We start from the raw sequence: 14,200 nt of genomic DNA on the forward strand, positions 1-14,200 counted from the left end.
TCACTGAATCAATCTATCAAGTGGTTATTGTTGTTTTTTAGTGTCTAGTAAAAGTCATAGTAGCATTATAAACAACAGATCTGAATCTTGTCCGATTTTGTTCTGAGATGCACAATAAGAAATTGAAGAGACCATGGCCTCAATTAAGTACACTCTAATTCTAAACTTTTGTCATTTCTCCCTAATAATTTGGAGAGATTCTTACCTGCAGACTTTCCCAGAGCAATACATCTCCTGATTTCCTGACTGCTGGTACTAAAGGTGTTAATTGTGGATCTAAGTAAGATGAAGTTGTTGACAGTTTCAATATTTTCTTCTTCTATCAGTTGGTGGTAAGAATATTTGTTTACTTGACGTTGAGATGCAACCCATATTAAAGGCTGTAGTCGGTGATCTTCTATAGCAAGTTCTTCAAGTTCTTCTCACATTCAGCAAACAAGGTTGTGTTAACCCCACTCCAATGCTGATGGCATACATATTCTTCTTCAAAGAATCCACATTCTTCAATAATTTTCTCAACATACATTTTGAAGAGGAATGAAAAGAAGATACAACCTTGAGGGATGTTTCTTAATTTCAAATCACGTAGTGTTCTCTTGTCCTGTTCGCACAAAAGCCTCTTGCTCTAGGTATAGATAATTCATGAGCACATTTAAGTGTTCTGAGGTTCCTATTCTCAATTGTTATTATTCAGTCAAATGAATTTGCATTGGCAATAAAGCATAAATAGATGTTCTTTTGATATTTTCTTTCAACCAGGTTCCATCTAACATCACTAATGGTATAATGACGTCTTCTAAATTCTGCTTGAAATTCTTTGTTTATTACTTGTTTGTTAGTTTTCTGTTTATGTACTGTTCTATTTTTTTAATGATCTTCATCAGGGTGTTTTGTTTTGCATGTGAAATTAGTGTTTTATTCTATATTACCATACTCTGTTAGATCACTTTTCTTGGGAATGGAACCAAATAAAGAGATTTACAGTCAGTTTGCTAGGAAGCTGTCTTCCAAATTTTCTGGCATCAACTGGTGAACATGTCCAGGGCTGCATCCCTTTGGTGAAACAAGTAAGTACTGTATCTGATAAATTCTTGGAGCCTTTCTTGTTGCCAATACCTTCATTATAGTTTCAACTTCTTCCTTCACTACCACAGGCTCTTGTTCATATGGTGCTTCTTGAATCTTTTTCAGTTTCAGTCAATTGTTTTAGGTACAGTGACCATCTATCTTCTTTGCACATTTCCTGGGTAGTTCAAGATTTCAAATCACTCACTCTTCAATGTTGCAACTTGAGGTTTAGTTTTGTTTTTCCATTATTTAAGTTTGAGAAATACCAGGAGACTTCTTTCTTTTTAATTCTCTACTTCCAGCTCTCTAAACATTCTATCATAATACTATTCTTTGACTTCTCAAACTGCTCTTCAAAAATCGTTGGCTAATCTCTTTTATTTCAGCATTTTTTAACGTTTGTTTTGGCTTGATGCTCTAGTGTAATTTTCATAGTCTTTAACATCTATTCTGTTTTTCTTTTCTTTTTCTTCTATCTCTGTAATGACCTTTTTTATCTCTTTATGAATGATATTCTTGATGTCAGCCCACAATTCATTTGATTGTTGACCATTATTCAATGCATCAATTCTTAAGATCATTTTTTCCTAAGATGATTTTTAATTCAGGTGGCATAGAGTAAAGATCATAGTTTTGTTCCTGTGAACTGGTTTTAATTGTTTCGTTCTCTATTTGAACTTACATATGAATAATTTATGGAGTGTTCCACACTGTACCTGGCATAGTTTTGACTATTGATATTAAGCTTTTCTAATGATTCCGTCCTGTGGAATCAATTAGGTGAGATCAACAAATAAGGTAACAGTTTGTGGGTTTTTTTAAAGTATTTGCAATTAATAAATTATTTACTAAACAAAATTAGATCATTTTATTTCTGACAGCATTTCTGTCACTAAGTCTGTACTTTCCAACTACCATTCTTTCAACATTGAGTGGAGTATAAAATAGTATCTAAACTAGGGGACAGGTAACACAAATCTTAGAATATTACCCTAATTGCTCTTCCCTTTATGATACCAGCCTACAGATGCTAGACCCTGGGAGTATTATGATGTCAGGCCATCTGATCATATCAAAAAATGTGGGCTGCACATTTTAGCTCTCTGATGCAATAGAATATCTTTATCTACATCTCTCTATCTCTATTTCTATCTCTCTCTCTAACTCTCTCTCTCTCTCTCTCTATCTCATCTTTATCACTATCTCTATATACCTAACTATATCTATAATCTCCTGGTGGCCTAGAGGAAAGAACTTGTGCTGCAGTCCCCAAAGCATGCTGTTTGAGGCCATCAGCTACTCCATAAGAAAATGATGGACAATCTCCTCCTGTGTGATCAACTGTCTCTGAACCTCTAAAAACCCAGTGGAGGGCCAGTTAGGGGTAGGTTCTGACTCTGCGACACACAACAACAACAACGTGTATATCAACATCTGTAATATATATTAAGAGAGCTCTTGTGACCAATTAATATATTAATATGTTCAAAATGTAACAAAAAATAATTACAAACTTTGTATACAAAACTAAACCATGTTAGCCTCAGGACAACTTGTCTGCAAGCAGAGAAGATAAATAATTGGTGAACTATGTTAATAATTCAATTGTCCCTACTTTAATATGAAAAAGAAATAGAGATATTAATCATAACAAGAATAAGACCATTCATTAGTATTAAATTTGACAATGTTATTAAATACTAGATTCTTTGATTTAAGATTTCAGAGTATATATTTATCAGGATTGTGTTAACAATCTCACCATGTTTTTTGGTGGGTTTTTTTTTAATATTTTCTACTAGTTTATTTACAAAATCCTAATACATTTTTTTCACTTCTTTTGGTATTTATTTATTTTTTTCTACTAGTTTATTTACAAAATTCTAATACATGTTGAACAAATTCTTTCAATTTCTCTAACCTCCCCACCCATTTAATTACAACCCAATGATTAATCCCCTCTTCGTCCTGCACATCCACATCCCTCTGGATCATTCTACTCATTCTAAATAATGGTTTTATACAATATTTATCCTTTTGGTACTGAGTTCGTTCACACTTCATAATGCTCTTCAGCTAACCCACGTTAGATAATAATTTACAAAGTTATTGCTCCTTGCATGCTGCATAGTATTCCATTGTGTGAACGTCCCATAATTGTTTGGACATTTGGGCTGTTTCCATATTCTTGTGATGGTGAATAATGTTGCTACGAACATTGGTATACACATCTCAGTTTGTGCCTCAGTTCTGATATTCTCAAGGTATAATCCAAGTAGTGGAATAGCTGGGTCATATGAAATTTCTATGTTCAGCTTTTTGAGGAAGCGTCAAACTGTCTTCCAAATTGGTAGCAACTTTTTCCAATTCCACCAACAATGTATAAGAATTCATTTCTTAACCTACAACCAGGAGAAGATAAAAATAGATGAATGGCATCTTCTAAGAATCAAATCCCTATGCACATCCAAACACTTCTTATCTCTAAAAGAGAAGAAATTAAAAACAATTATGAGATATCATCTCACCCCAGTAACAATAGCAAAGTTTAATAGAGTAGCAAACAACAAATGCTGGCAAGGTTGTGGAGGAATTGGAAACCTTATTCATGCTTGGTGGAAGTAGAAAATGGTGCAACCACTCTGGAAGGAAGTATGATGCTTTCTTCAAAAGTTGGAAACAGAAATACCATTTGACCCAGCAACTCCACTACTGGGAATATACCCTAAAAAATTAGAGCTGCCACCCAAGCAGATATATGCATATCCATGTGTATTGCTGCGTTGTTCACAATAACAAAAACTTGGAAGCAAGTCCATCAGCAAATGAATAGACAGAGGGGCTGTGATATATTCACACAATAGAATACTATGCAGGACTGAAAAATAAGAAACTCATAAAATATTCTACAAAATGGGTAACCCTGGAGGACCATTATGTTGAATAAAATATCTCAGTCACAAAAGGATTAATACTGAATAATGTCTCTGTTATAAAACAGGACTGACATGGAGGTTGGGGAAAATTAAGAAAAGAGGGGATACATACTGAATACTCTATTGAAAAAGATGAGTTAAAGAGCTGTCTAAAAGAAATATTTTATTAGATATTATTTGCAGTACAACAGTACAGGATAAGAAGAGGTCCTTAGAAAAATGGACTGGGGAGGGGTTAGTGGGAGGAAAGTGACTGAGTAACAGTGAAAGTATATTTTCAAAGAGAAAAGCAAATGAAGCAGTTAGGGAAGAAAATGTTTGTAAATGAGTGAATGGAAATACAAATTTTCTGTAAACTTTCATTAAAATATCAATAATTTTTAAAAAGAAAGCTTGACAATGAACAAGGATCATTGGGGAAAAAAAGTGATGCTTTTGAGCTGTGGTGATAGAGAAGCTTATTGAATATATCAGGGACAGGTAGGAGAAAAAACAGATTTGTCCTAGAGAAGGTGAAACCAGGCTGCTCCTTGTAGGCAAGGATTCTGAGGCTTCATCTGACATATTTTGGACATGTTGCAAGGCAGAAGCAGTCTTTGGAGAGGGATGTTATGCTTGGGAGGGTGCAGGGACAGCACAAGAGAGGAAGATCCTTGATGAGATGGATATATTCAGTGACTAGGGTAATGGGAGTAGGTTTGTCAGAGACAATAAGATTGGCACAGGATAGAGCAGGGCATAAGACTGTTAAACGTAAGGGTCACTATGAGTTGCAAATGACTCAGTGACACATAACCACAATAACATTGTTTTCTAGCTCATATGGTTTCTACTGATAAATCAGAATTTAATCTAATTGACTCTCCCTTTTAAGTAACTCTTTTTCTTAAGCTGTTTTTAATATTCTATCCTTATAATTTGGAGAACTTGAATATGATATCTCTTTATTATTTGGGGGGATCTGTTCTATTTGGTATTTACTGTGCTTCTTGAATGTGTATTTCCTCAATTTTTAAAATAAAATTTCTCAAATTTTCCAAAATAAAATTTCAAAATTTCTCTTCTGCTTGAGCTTAAGAAATCTCACATGATATAGCTAGATAGCAGTGTTTAAGGCCAAAGTACCCATCATATTGATGCTCCTGGCACTGGACAGTAGTGGTACCAGCCAGTCTCCAGGTGATGAGGCAGCAGGTCTTCACGTGGTGGGGCAGCGATCTATTGCTCTTGGCGGCAACGTGGTGGGCCACCCTGAACCTTCAGCCCCTCAACCTGGCAGGCAGTGGTTTTTTCACTGGCCAGCATGTGAGCCCACTAGGGCTATGCACATTTCAGGTTATGCTGTGACTGGAAAACTCTCTTGGGCCAGTCATGCCACACAGACCTTGGTGTCTTGCAGCAGAACAATGGTAAGGTCCCCCCTTTAGTGTATCTCATGAGAAGAGCTAACTATTTGTGCTTTAATGACTGTAGGAAGGCTTTTAGTTGTGTGGATCGTATAAACAATAGCTGACTTTGATAAGAATGGCAATCTCAGAACTTAATTACTCATGCAAAGCATATATCTATAAAGATTGTTCATGAAAAACCTATTCTTAGACAAAACAGATGTTGTACAAATAGAGCAAGGGAACACTGCATGGTTTAATATCAGGAAAATTGTGTTAGGGCTCTATTCTTTCTTCTTTATCTATTTAATTTGTATGAAGAACCCATTATTTGAGAAACTGGATATACGAAGAAAAAAGAGATATCCAGATAAGAGAATGGCTCATAAACAACCTATTTTATGCTGATGATACAACTTTACTTGTCAAAATTGTGGTGGACTTGAGGCACCTACTGAGGAGGATAACAGCCTTCAGACTTCAAAATAAGTTAGAAAGCAAGAAAACAATAATCCGCACCACTAGACCCATAGGTAATATCAAGATAAATAAAAAAATGAAATAGTCACTCACTTCATCTTGCTTAGATACACAATCAACGCCCATGACACTAGCAGCTAGGAAATCAAGAGATCAACTACATGGGAACAATCATGCTAAGCAAATCATTAGAGTAGATGAACTTTATGAAGATGAAGGTGACATACAATTGGACGAAGGCTAATCAACAATAGCCTCTGTTGTTGATGAGCCGTAACACACCTTGCTGATTTTAAACCACACAGTGTTCCCTTGCTCTGTTTATACAACAGTTTATTGGTTTAGATATAGTTTGCATATGAGCAATTCAGAAAAAGATATTCAGTATAGATTTCACATGAACACAGAAATAATATATTTACAAAGTGTGATTCAATAGAATGTGAAACCTAAAAAAATCATTAATATCACATAAATATAAAATTTTGTTGCACATTATTAAAAAGAGGTAAGGACAATACACAGTGGAGAACTACCACAAATTCAGGCTAGATTAAGAAGAAACTGTGGCGAGAGGAATATTATTGCTGATAATTGATGGATTGTGACTAAAAATGGAGAAAAAAGAGAATTTTGTTGCATATGCAAAGACTTTTGACAATGTGGATCATAAAAAAAGAACCAATGATTGACTTTTATAAGAATGGGAATTCTAGAGCACAAAAGACAATAGGCAACATTATTATAGGTGGAAAAAAGGATAAACTTCCAAAAATTTCACCTCACTTGGATCAATAGTCAACATCCATGATAGTAGCAGTCAAGAGGTTAAGAGAAATATAGTACTGGTAAAAGTCTGCTGATATTCCCGAAGAAATTCTTGAAGAACAAGATGTAAGTTTAAAGACTAATGTGCTCCTGATTCAAGCCATGTCCTTTCCAATAACTTGCTATGCATCTAAGAGACAGTAAATGAATAAAAATTATAGTAGAAAAATTGATGCATTTGAGTTGTGGTGTTGGAGAAAAGAACTGAAAATTTCATAGACTGCCAAAAGAACAACCAACCATGTCTTGGAAAAAGTGAAGCAGGGTGCTCCATAGAGGCAACGATAGTGCTTTGTCTCATGGACTTTGGGTATGATGTTAGGATGGGTCCATGCTTGGGATAGTAGAGGGTCAGCAAGTGACAAGACACTCAACAATATAGACTGACACAGTAACTCTTACAGTTACAGTGGGCTCCAGTATGGCAAGGAGAGTCATGATGGCAGAAGATAGGGCAGTTTTCAGATCCTTTGTTTATAGAGTTTCTATTAGTCATAGTCAATTTGACAACATTTAAAACAATTGTTGTTAAATATCTTTGAGACAAATATGACTCATAGTGATTTTGTGAAGAACAGATATGAACCCTGTCCAATTCTGTACCATTCTTGTCATTCCTGACACACTGGAGGCTATTCCTTGTAGTTAATGTATCAGTCTCATTGAGGATTTAGAGAAAAAAATTAAAACTGTCAACAATTTCATCTTATTTAGACCCACAATCAACATTTGTAGTACTAACAGTCAGGAGATAAAGAGACATTAGCTAAAAGTCTTCACTCAGGGGATTCTTCAAATTATTGAGGAGTAGGGAATTTAGGACTAAGTTGAGGACTAAGATGCTCCTGTTTCAGGGCAACATTTTTGTTAATCACTTGTTATGCATCTGAGAAGTGGACAACGAATAATGATGGCTGAAGAAGAATTGATGCCTCTGAGCTGTGGCTTGAATAAAAGTGCTGAATGCACTATAGACTGCCGAAAGAACAAATGGATATGATTTGGAGAAGGTGCATCCAGAGTGCTCCTTTGAGGCAAGGATTACAGATAAAGCTTTATCTCCCATATTTTTGACATGCTACTAAGAGGTTATTCCTTGAAAATGATATCTTGTTTGAAAAGTAGAAGGTCAGTTAAATAGAGGAAGATCCTCAACCAGATGGATTGACTATGACTATAGTGATGGGCTCAAGTATTTCAGTGATAATGAGGACAACATAGAACAGGACAAAGTTCAGATCTGTTGTTCATATCGTGGCTGTGAGTTGTACTTGACAGTACCTAACAACAACAGCCACAACCATTATTTTATCTATTTGTTCCTTATGTAGCTTGGATTTTTTTCTCCTCTCTTTATGAAATGCACAGAAGGAAATATAGCCAAGGAAAGAAATAACCACATGCCAAAGTTAAATGATTGAAGAGTAAATGTTTTCACATAGACCCAGCTTTAGTTAAATTGTGAATCATGTGGTTAGACCAGCACTTCATCACTCTCCTCTAGACTTCTGAAGTGCAGAGTTTTATATCATATATTTCACTTTGGGATTATTTACACCATGTAAGTAAAAGCTCTACTGGCAATAGTTCATTTTAACCTGATATATGAAAATTTACATTTAAAAAGAAAACCTTCAGACAAGTGATAAAGGAAGGACTTCCAAGAATGTTAATTACTGGATTTTAAATTTTTTACAAAGTTTACATATTCCCATTTCTTAAATTAAGACACTTTTACTAGGTACAGTGGAGAAATGAAAGAACAAATTATGGGCAGATTATAGTGAACTGCATTTACATATTTTGTTAAAAATTTAAAAAAAAAATTAATGATACTTTATATCATTTACTCAGTTTTTCCTCTTCAACATGTCCCTTCTAGACTCTTCAAATCGTGGTTATAGAGAATAAAAATATGTTCTACAGTTCATTAACTGATAATATATCCAGGCTAAATGTTATGGTTGTGTTTGTTCACAAGTTATATAAAAAGCCGTAAGAAATTCCAAAAATGACAACATTTGAAATTTAAAGGGACTTTTGAAATTGTTGAGAATACACAATTGATTTATTTCTACTAGAACAGGAATGCATGCATCTTAGATTTAGCAGTGTATTTTTGCCTATCTACAATTAGAATTAATTCTAATTCACATAAAAGGATTGTTGATCAAGTAAAACTTAAAAATTCTAAAAGCAATAAGAAAAGGAAAGTAAATATTATACTAAAAAAGAAATATATATCTTTTACTAAGAAAAAATAACATTACTTAGTATTCCTTTGACTGAAGATATATTTTTATTTAAAACAAAGTTTTAATAAAAACACGGCAATCTCATTCATAAATGAAAAAAAAACCCAAATACCTAGGTTTTCTGCATCATTTTCCCAAAGCAAAAATATTACTTTGTGAGTGAACAAGAACAACAATATGTATCAATTAACAGATGCAACCCTGGACATGTTCACCAGCTGTGCCGTGAAAACTGGAAGTTAGCTACCTACGCAATGGACTGAAAATGATCCATATTTTTTCCCCATTTTCAAAAAGGTGACTCAACATAATGTGGAAATTATCAAATAATATTATTAATATCACAAGCAAGCAAAGTATTACTGAAGATCATCTAAAAATTACTAGAACCATACATTGACAGAATTGCCAAAATTTCAAGCTGAATTTAAAAGAGATCATAGTACCAGCTATATCGTTGCTACTCTTAGATGGATCTTGACTAAAAGCAGACAATACTAGAAATTACCTTTGTGTGTTTTCTTGACTATGAAAAAACATTTAACTATGTGAATTATATGACTAACACTGAGAAGAATGGGAATTCTAGAACACTTAATTAGGCTTATAGGAAATCTAGATCTAGATTAAGGTGCTGTTTCTAACCAGAGCAAGGGAATATTGCATGATATTAAGAAAATTAAGAAAGATGTGTCAGGAATATATCCTTGCTCCATATCTATTCAATGTATATGATGAGTAAATAGTTCAAGAAGCTGGACTTTATGAAGAATAATGTGATATTAAAATTGGAGGGAAAGTCTTTAACAATCTATATAAGCAAATGGCATAAGCTTGCTGGCTGAAAAGAAGGAGAACTTAAGGTGCTTGCAGAAGACTGAGGACTACAGCCCTCAATATTGATTACATTTCAACAGCAAGAATGCCAAATTCCTCACTAATGGGCCAAAAGGTAACATCATCATCGATGTTAAATCTTTAAATAGTCATGATTTCATTTTACATGCATCCAAAATCAACATTTTTTTGCACTAGCATTCAGGAGACTTATAACTTTAGGAAAGTCTATTGCGTGGGACCTTTGTTAAACTCTAAATAGCAACTATTTCCGTTTAAAGAATAAGTTGTACCTGATTCAAGCCACACTCTTTCCAATTGCCTGCTATGCATCTGAGATCTGATCAATGAACAAGAATGACAGAACAAGAGTTGATGGCTTTGAATTGTGGGATTAGAGAAGTGTAGTGAATGGACAGCCAAAAAAAGAACAGATATATCATGCAGATAGTGCGGACAAGGATTGTAAAGCTTTGTCTCAAGGGAGCTCTGGTGACTTATAGTGAGAAGCAGCACTGTAATCCCAGAGGTACATGGTTTGAATCCACCAAATGCTCTGCTGGAGGAGGGGCAATTTCCTCCTGTACCAGTCATATCCGATTTGACGGTACACACACGCACACACACACACACACACACGCTAAAAAGTAAAAATTTAAAAAAAAATGGCGAGCTCTGGTGGCCTAGTGGCAAGAAGTTTAATTTTAAACCATGCAGTGTTCCCTTTCTCTGTTCAGACAAGAACTTCTGGGTCTAGGTATAAGTTTTTTAGAAGCCTAAATCCACCAGGTGTTCTACTGGATAGATCCTATTTGATGGCACATACACAAAATAATAAATTTCTTTTTGAAAAAAAGAAAGCTTCATCTCAAATACTTGTGGGCATATTGTTAGCAGTGGCGATTCATTGGAGGGAGAAATCATGCTTGGGGGAAGATGTAGAGTCAAAGAAGGAGAGGAATATTCTCTAAAGTATAAATTGATAAAATGCATCAATAGGCTCAAGAGTGTCTCGTATGATGAGGATGATGCAGGAGAGAAGAGAGTTCACATCTGTTGTTCAAAGGCTCAATATGAGTCCTACTTAGCCCAACATCATATAACAACAACAGCATCCATATCTTTAAGTAGTTCTGCAAAACAATAGCATAAGTTGTAGAGACAAATATCACAAATGTGTGGACTTCACCTTAGACTTTCCTCCTGCCTTAACATTGGGAAGGTAAAAAATAAAATCAAATATGAATCAATGGCATCAGAATAAGTGAGGAAGGGAAATTTGGTGATCGAACAGGTAACAGAAATATTTAGAAAAACCAAAGAATACTGAAGGAGGGTTAATCAGTTTGAGCGCACCAATTCATCTCACCTGTACATCACTAATCGAGGTAGAATGTGATATTTCTACATTATTGAACTTAGGTTTGTTGGAGGAGAGTAGAGTATAATTACCTTATAGAGGTAGTGCAAACGGATCTTCTAGGGCATGCTAATGTATTTCTGTGCCATTCTAGTCAACAGAAGTCGTCACAGAAGAGACTTTTTAACTATTTTAAGTTATTGTTGTTTTTTAGGTGTCATTAAGTTGTGTATAAGTTACAGTGGCCAAATGAACAACAGATATAAAATCTATCCTACCATGTACGATCCTTATCATCCTTGACACACCTTGGCCCAATGCCACAGTGACTGCATCAATCCATCTTGCTGAGGGTCTTTCTTTCTTTTCTGATCTTCCATCTTTCCAAGAATGATGTCCCTTTCCAAGAAATAATCATCTCTTAAGAACATGCCTAAAGTATGTGAAACAAATCTTCAAAATCTTTGCCTCCAAGGAGCACTGTATCTATACCTTCTCCAAGACATATATGCTTATTCCTTTGAAATTTCATGGAATATTCAGTGCTCATCTAAAATATTACAATTCAAAAGCACTGACTCTTCTTCTGTCATCCTTATTCATTGACAAACTCTCAGATATATAGCAGGTGATTGGAAAAACCATGTCTTGAATCATCCACACTTTAGTTTTTAAACTGCTATCGTTATTCTTTGGTTTTTATATAAGTTCCTGAGAGCAGTTTCCCATTGATATAAATCTCCTGATATTGAAAATTTCAACCTTTCTCTATCTATGATGATATTGCATGTTGTCTGATTTGTGAGGATTTTTGTTTTATGTTGAATTATAATCCATGTTGAATGCTGTAGTCCTTGATCTTCTATAGCACATACCTCAAGTCCTTATTTTCAGCAAGCAAAGTTATACCGTCTGTATTATGCAAGTTGTTGATAGTTTTCCTCCAATCTTAATTTCACATTGTCTTCCTAAAGTCCAACTTTTCAAATAATTTTATCTGTGTACTTATTGAATAGGTATGGAGAAGATACATTCTTGACACAACATTCTTAATTTTAAACCATGCAGTGTTCCCTTTCTCTTTTCAGAGAAGAGCTTCTGGGTCTAGGTATAAGTTTTATAGAAGCCTAATTAAGCGTTCTGGAATCTCCACTCTGCTCAATGTTAGCCATGGTTTGGTATGATGAACACAATATCTTTTTATAGTTAATAAAACACAGATAGACATCCTTCCTATATTCTCTCCTTTCAAATGATACATCGGACATCAGTAATGGAATACCTGGTGCCATGGTCTCGTCTACACTCAACTTGAACTGTGGCAGTTCTTTTTAAATGAACTGTTCTAGCTATTTTTGGATGATATTTAGAAATATGTTGCTTGCATGTGATATTTATCATATTTTTAATAAATTGAAAAGAAGTGTATTTTTGTCACCTATTTATTTACCTGTATTTTGAGCAAATAATTTGAGAAACTGGAGTAGATGAAGAAGAATATGACATCAGAACTTACAAAGTCTGCATTATCTCCAGAATTTATTGTGCTGTCCTATTAAATTTGCCAGTTATTGAAGTGAAATTATATCCCATTGTGGTTTTGATTTTCATCTTTCTCATTGTCAGTGATTTTGAGCACTGTTTCATGTGTCCGTTGGCCCTTCAAATATCTTTCTCTTCAAAAAGTTGTTCCATTTATTTTCCCCATCTTGTAATTGGGTTATCAGACACTTTTTCTTGTGGAACCCTTTGGGATTCTGCAAACTTTCATTATGAGAGCTTTGTCTGATATAGCCAAATGTTTGTCTATCTGTTTGTTTGTTTGTTTTTTCCCCACAAGTCAGCATGTTTTCTTTTGACCATTTAAAAAAAAGACGAACACAGGGAGTTAATCTTTAGGAGATTCCATTCATCTGGAGAGACTGAAACTCTCATACATTACTGATTGGATTTGAAAATGGTACAACCACTCTGGAAAGCAGTTTGATATTTCCTCAAAAAAGCTGAACATAGAAATACAATATGACCTAGCTATTCAACTACTAGGAATATACTCAGAGAAAAATAGAATTCAGATACAAATGGAGAGTTGTACACCAATAGTTATAGTAGCATTATTCACAAATAACAATAAAATGTAATAACCAAAATCTCCATCAATAAATAAATGTATTGAGAAATTGTGGTACTTTCACAAGACAGAATACTATGTAGCACTCAGTAGCACTCATTTTGAAACTGCTATATAACGTGAGAGTGGCTGGAGAATGTAACTTACTCAGTCTCATAAGGACAAATACTGCATAAGACCATTATTGTAAAAATGGAAGGATTACTAGTAACACGAGTACACAAGTGCAAAGGGGGAAGGGGAGGTAGAAGGAGGACTGAGGATGAGAAGGGAGGAATATCTCAAGGACACAGAGTTTGGTGGGCAGAGCAAGGGGATGAAGGAATTAAGAGAGATCCAGTGGGGAACTGAAAAGATAGGGTAATGGTGGTCATGAATCAGTCGTGACTAATTTTATAAAGCACAATGGATGGGAAAGATAATATGGGACATAATGTGAATAGATAAATATATGAAACACAATGTATATAAATGAAACACAATGAACGGGACTTTTGAATGCTAACAAAAGAATAATTTTTTAACGATCGTATGAAGTCTCATAAGCTATAAAGGCGACAAAATCTTGCTTACTAAAAGAAAAGGATTTAATGATTATGACCACTTACCAATTACAAAACACACAAGAAAACAAAAGATCTTTGTAAATGGAAAATAATAATAGAATAATAATGAATAGGGGGAAAAGATTAAATTTGTTCACATTCTCATCTTACTTGCATGGACAAACAATAGTCATGAAGACAGTAGTCAAGATATCACTCCAGTAAGACTAGCAAAATTTAACAGAACAGCAAGCAACAAATGCTGGCGAGGTTGTGGAGAGACTGGGAACCTGATTCACTGTTGGTGGGAGTGTAAAATGGTGCAACCACTGTGGAAAGCATTGTGGCACTTTCTCAAAAAGTTGCAAATAA

The 14,200-nt window shown here is 34.7% G+C and overlaps 1 pseudogene; it reads left to right on the forward strand.

Annotated features, from left to right (window-relative positions):
• The first annotated feature begins 5,140 nt into the window (after positions 1-5,140).
• Positions 5,141-14,200, forward strand: part of LOC102867271 — a 50,369-nt pseudogene continuing 41,309 nt past the window's right edge.

This window comes from Elephantulus edwardii, unplaced genomic scaffold, assembly GCF_000299155.1.
Source record: "Elephantulus edwardii isolate Elephantulus edwardi_28Jun2011 unplaced genomic scaffold, EleEdw1.0 scaffold00046, whole genome shotgun sequence".
Lineage (NCBI taxonomy): Eukaryota > Metazoa > Chordata > Mammalia > Macroscelidea > Macroscelididae > Elephantulus > Elephantulus edwardii.